The sequence below is a fragment of the Miniopterus natalensis genome, chromosome 1, assembly GCF_054644295.1.
Source record: "Miniopterus natalensis isolate mMinNat1 chromosome 1, mMinNat1.hap1, whole genome shotgun sequence".
Taxonomy (NCBI): Eukaryota; Metazoa; Chordata; class Mammalia; order Chiroptera; family Miniopteridae; genus Miniopterus; species Miniopterus natalensis.
In genome coordinates, this window is record NC_142081.1 from 77,764,152 (window position 1) to 77,770,403 (window position 6,252).

The following is a 6,252-nucleotide window of genomic DNA, read 5'->3' on the forward strand; positions in this document are numbered from 1 at the left end:
AGCTTAGTTATTGTGCTTTATAAAAACATGGATGTTAACACAAAAATAAGCAATTCAGAATTATAATTAAAGTGGCACTTGCCTTTTTATTGAAAAGTAATAACGCCTTCAATAACTGAATGGCTAAACAAACTGAAATGCAGCCAGAAAATGGAATACTACTCAGTAATAAAAAAGAAATGAACTATTGACACATGCAACAATTTGGATGGATCCTAAGGGCATTATATTGAGTGATAAAAGCCAGTCTCAAAAGGCTACATATTGTATGAGTCCATTTAGATAAAATCTCCAAAACGATGAAGTTACAGGTATGGAGAACAGATTATCACTTACCAGCATTTAGAAATTGTGGTGGAATGTCAAGTAGATACAACTATCAAGGGTGAGCATGAGGGAGATCTTTGTGGTAATAGAATAGTTCTATATCTCAATTGCAGTGCTGATTACATAAATCTGCACATTTGCTAAAATGGCATAGAAGTATACATATACATTGTACCAGTGTCAATTTCCTGGTTCTGACATTGTATTATAGTTATATAAAATGGAGCCATGGTGACACTGGGTGAAGAGTACATGAGACTCTGTATATTATTTTTGCAGTTTCCTGTGAATCTAAAATTATTTTGAAATAAAAAGAGAGAAAAAAGCAGAGGTAAAAGGGCAGTTGCATTTCTATACAACAAAGAAAGTAATTCTTCTAAAGATACATTTAAATGAGTAATAAAAATCATTAGTTACCAACCACCCTGGCCAGTGTTTAAGCCACCCAGTCTTTGTTATTTTGTTATGGCAGCCCTAGCAAACTAATACACCATTATAAATAAAAACTGCTTTGCCTAGAGTTGCTTTAGTCTAAAAAATATATTTTTCTGTGCTTCCCTAAATCCTATAAGCCAACATCTATTAAGGATCAGTAAAATCTGTTATACTATTAAGAATTATTATTGAAATTGCTTAATTATCCAAGTATGAGATGTTGGTAAACTTCTGCTAACCTTTTGTCCCCTTACTAAACCATAAGAAGACCCAAACAAAACCCATTTATCCATTCCACCTTACAGGAAGAGTGCCCACGGCCCACAAGCTTTTCCAGAAAAGAAAATACACAGGAAAATGTCTGAGATCTGGGAAGGGCAAGGGCAGGTACTGGTTCTAAATAAAAATAAAACCATACAATTAAGAGATGTTTACATTAAACTTGCATATAAAATTAATTTTAAATTTAAAATATATACAAATTTCATTACATTTGAAAATAATTAGCATAATAGATTTTTGCATTTCTCAAGAATTCCCATATATGCACAATGGTTACTTTAAAAATCAAATCAGCCAGGCCTGTGTAGCTCAGTGGTTGAGTGTTGACCCATGAACCAAGAGGTCACCAGTTTGATTCCTGGTCAGGGCACATGCCTGGGTTTTGGGCTCGATCCCCAGTAGGGGGCGTGCAGGAGGCAGCGTATCAATGTTTCTCTCTATCCCTCTCCTTTCCTCTCTCTCTAAAATCAATAAAAACTTTTAATTTCAAATCATACCTCTTTTCTAGCTGGGACCATGGAGGGTACAAAAGAAGAAGGTTCCTGTTGTGCCAGAAACCTTTAAGAAAAAGCACAGGAATTTCACAGAGCTGAAGATCAAGCACCTGAGAAAGAAGTTTGCCCAAAAGATGCCTTGAAAGGCAAGAAGGAAGCTTTTCTATGAAAAAGCTAAGCACTATCACAAGGCATATAGGCAGATGTACAGCTCTGAGCTTCTAATGGCTAGGATGGCAGGAAAAGCTGGCAACTTCTATGTACCTGCAGAACCCAAACTGGCATTTGCCATCAGGATGAGGTATCAGTGGTGTGAGCCTAAAGGACCTGAGGGTGCTGCAGCTCCTTCACCTTCATCAGACCTTCAGTGGCCCTTTTGTTAAGTTCAATAAGGTTTCAATGAACACGCTGAGGATTGTGGAACCATAGATTGCATGGGGATGCCCACACCTGAAGTCAGTAAATGAACTGATCTACAAGCGTGGTTATGGCAAAATCAACAAAAAGCGAACTGCTCTGACGTAACACACTGATTGCTCGAGTTTTTGGTACATTTGGCATCATCTGCATGGAGCACCTGATTCATGAGACCTGTACTGTCGGGAAACACTTCAAAGAAGCACACAACTTCCTGTGGCCCTTCAAATTAGCTTCTCTACCAGGTGGAGTAAAGAACAAGACCGCTCATTTTGTAGAAGGTGGAGATGCTGGCAACAGGGAAGACCAGATCCATAAACAGGAGGTCACATGTAGATGTAGAGCAGGGTTTTTTTGGTTTTTTTTTAAATATATCTTTATTGATTTCAGAGAGAGGAAAGGAGAGGGAGAGAGACAGAAATATCAATGATGAGAGTGTCATTGATTGGCTGCAACCCACAACCCGGGCATGTGCCCTGACCGGGAATCGAAACTTGATCGCCTGGATCCTAGGTCAACGCTCAACCGCTGAGCCACGCCCAGCCGGGCTGTAGGGCAGCTCTTACAACCAGCAAGAAAGCAGTTACCTCAGCCCTATAACCATGAGAAGGTGAATTCTGCCATCAACCTGATGGAGCTTGGAGGTGGAATTTTCCCCAGTCAAGTCTCCATATGAGAATGCCACCCGGCCAACAACTTGATTACAACCTTCTGAGACCCTGAGGAGAGGACACTGCTAAACTGTGCCAACTCCTGATTCACAAAAAATTATGGGATGACAAACGTGTGTCACTTTATGCAACTAAGTTTGTGGTCACTTGTTACACAGCAATGAAACTAACAGTGAGCTGGGTAGCTCAGTTGGTTAGAGCACTGTCCTGGTGCACCAAAGTTGTGGGTTTGATCCCTGGTCAAGGAACATACAAGAATCAACCAATGAATATATAAGTGGAACAACAAATCGATGTGTCTCTCTCCCTCTCTTCCTTCCTATCTCTAAAATAAATTTTTAAAACTTTTTTAAAAACTAACAGTGAGCCAAGTTGATCAGGAAAAAAAGTTTCAGTGGGATGATGAAATCACAGCTCCAGCCCACACATTAATTTAAACCTCATTTAAATAATAATTTATGCTTCATTTAAAAGGGGAATTGGGACAGATTAAGGCCACAAGCAATCCTTTAAAGGTCCGTGTGTAGCTATTTAACACAGAGGTAAGAGAAAAACATTTACAATTACAAAATATGAAAAGTGTCAATCAATTTTGACCAAATATTGCAAGGCAAACAAAAGCTTTATTTGAGAGTCTTTATGAATGGCAATTCAGAACATAGATTTGAGTAGAAACCCAACTACGTTTAAAGGAGAAAAGAGACAGTTTATTATAAAGACAGGGAAGGGGGAACTTTCAAAAGGATTACATAAATTGCTTTGAAAGAGCTGTGATTGGTGCTGACAAGCAGACTGAGCCTATGCTATACACGATTAATTGCATATGTCTATTGCTAGATGAAAAAATATTATTTTTTAAGAGTTCAATGATGCAAGTCTAGTTCCAGGACCTGTATCAGGGTGTAGCCATTGGATTTAGCCCAGTTAAAAAGTTCAATTTCACATGGTGGTGGATGAGTTAGCCAGCTTCCCAGAGCTCCCCACACCAGCCTGGCTCCATTTTAGATCACTCTCTTGACAATATCAACTCCATTTTACTGTTTTTCTTTCACAAAAGCAATACAATTTTTTAATAACCTGAATGTAATAACACTGTAGGCAGTATCCTAAGAAAACAGAAGAACAGAAAATATATCCTAAGCTAGGCATTAAAACTGAGGTGGAGCCTGGCCAGGCGTGGCTCAGCGGTTGAGCATCAATCTAGGATACAGGAGATTGGGGTTCGATTCCCGGTCAGGGCACATGCCCGGGTTGCAGGCTAGGCAGCCGATCAATGACTCTCTCATCATTGATGTTTCTATCTCTCTCCCCGTCCTTTCCTGTCTCTGAAATCAATAAAGATTTTTTTTTTTTAAAAATACGCTTTAAAAAAAAAAAACTGAGGGGGAAAAACCATCACAGCTCTCTCTGCTTCAAGCCAAAACAGCATTCAGCACTAATTTACTTAAGTGATAATTCAAGGATTTTTTTAAGTTAAAGGGACAAAAAGAACAGTTGTACATAGCTTTATATTTTATAATACTATAGTATATTCTTGGGTCACTTCAAATTTTCTTCATAGTTAACCATGGGATTACAGCTGTCATCTTCAGTTTCCAACTAGCTTGAACTTAGCTTCAATATAATACAAAAGTCTGCTTCTACACAGTTCTGTCCCTCCCCTTTATGTTGTCATAAATTACATCTTTATACATTGTGATTTCCTGTCTCATTTTATTATTGAATCACCTTCTGAGGACCTCAACAATGTGCCTTTTTAATATCTGCTCTAAATGATCTTTATGCATAAGACCACTGAGAACCTCCCACTGAAATGGAGATGATACGATGGAGAAGTGGTTGTGGGATCTGGGAAGAAGATAGGTTTGCAATGACAGTAAGAAAGAAATCTTGCAAAGCTACAACATGGCAAACACAACGTTAAAGTAAATGGCCTGTAGTGTTTTTTGTAACATATCATCTGGCAATATGTTGAAACATTTAGAAGTATATATAATGCACCCTGGCCAGGTAGCTCAGTTGGTTAGAGCATAGTCCTGATAAGCCAAGATTGCGGGTTCAATCCCTGGTCAAGGCACTACCCAGAATCAACCAATAAATGCATAAGTGGAACAACAAAATCAGTGTTACTCTCTCTTCCTCTCTAAAATCAATTTTAAAAATAAGTACATATAATGCTTCTAACCAAATATCAGCATATTATTATTATTTATTTTTAATCCTCACCCAAGGATATTTTTTTCATTGATTTTTTTTTTAGAGAGAGTAGAAGGGAGGGAGGAGAGAGAAACATCGATGTGAGAGAGACACATCAATGAGCTGCCTCCCAAACACACTGTGACCAGGGCCAGGGATGGAACATGCAACCTAGGTATGTGCCCTTGACCAGGAACTGAATCCATGACCCTCGGTGCTCGGGCCGATACTCTGACCACTAAGCCACACTGGCCAGGGCTCAGCATATTATTCTTTATCATCTTTCTGCCTCTACCCAATTCATACGAACACCTCACCATCACTGGTTCCAGCTCTCCTAACATGTACCTTTTAGAAAACGCAGAAGGCAAGGCAGTGAGAAAGACATGTTTTTCCTTCTGGAGGTGCATCATTCTGTGAGGGAGTATGCAGAGGTCCCCCTCAAGCTCTGTTGAGCCCTGACCTCTGTGAGGAACCACTGTCCATTTTATAGATGAGAAAACCACACTCAAAGGAACAGGCTTGCCCAAGATTACCATGGTTCAGCCTGAATTAAAACATATTTCCTGATTTCTTTCCACTCTATCCCATCTCTATTACATTAACAAGAGGACCCTAAGTTTCCTAATGTTGTTTTTAGAAACAAGTCCAATCACATCACTCTTTTAAAAAGCTAAAATGGCCCAGCCGGCGTGGCTCAGCAGTTGAGCATCAACCTATGACCCAGGAGATCGTGGTTCAATTCTGTTAAGGCACATGCCCAGATTGCTGGCTCAACCCCCAGTGTGGGACGTGCAGGAGGCAGCCGATCAATGACGCTCTAATCATTGATGTTTCTCTCTCTCCCCCTCTCCCTTCCTCTCTCTGAAATCAATTAGAACTTACTTTTTAATTAATTTTTAAAAAGCTAAAATGTACAGATGTAATTTCTTCCCAGCTGCCACTAATGATTTTTATGTACTTCAGTGATTTTTCAACTGCTATGCTGCAAGAATTTTTAAAACATGCAGTACCTGGCTACTTAGTCAGGGGCAGTGATCCCTCTCCCCTTAGACTGTCAAATAAAAGAATGACAACAGCCAACACAACAGCCGTCTGGTGTGAACAAATCAAAATTATACCTTTTTTTTGGTCAGAAGTGCAAAAAATATTTTTCATGTGCTGCAGAATTTTAGTAATTAGTTTATGTGTGCCATGAGATGAAAAATGTTGAAAATCACTGATGTACTTAATAGAAAAAAAACAACAACACTTGGCTTCTGGCAACAGAAATTCCGGAATAAGGAGTAGACACAAGGAGCAGCAAGACGATTTTTATGTCTACGGCTGGAAGGTGAGGCTGCTCTTTCTCACCACAAATTTCTATTCACTATGTTAATTCGTTAAGTTTAGAATACTAGTAAATACAATTCTTTTAAGGAAAGACCTAC

General features: G+C 39.1%; 1 pseudogene; it reads left to right on the forward strand.

The window, feature by feature from the left end:
• Positions 1–1,573: 1,573 nt before the first annotated feature.
• Positions 1,574–3,153, forward strand: LOC107534385 (large ribosomal subunit protein uL30 pseudogene; annotated as a pseudogene).
• Positions 3,154–6,252: the final 3,099 nt, after the last annotated feature.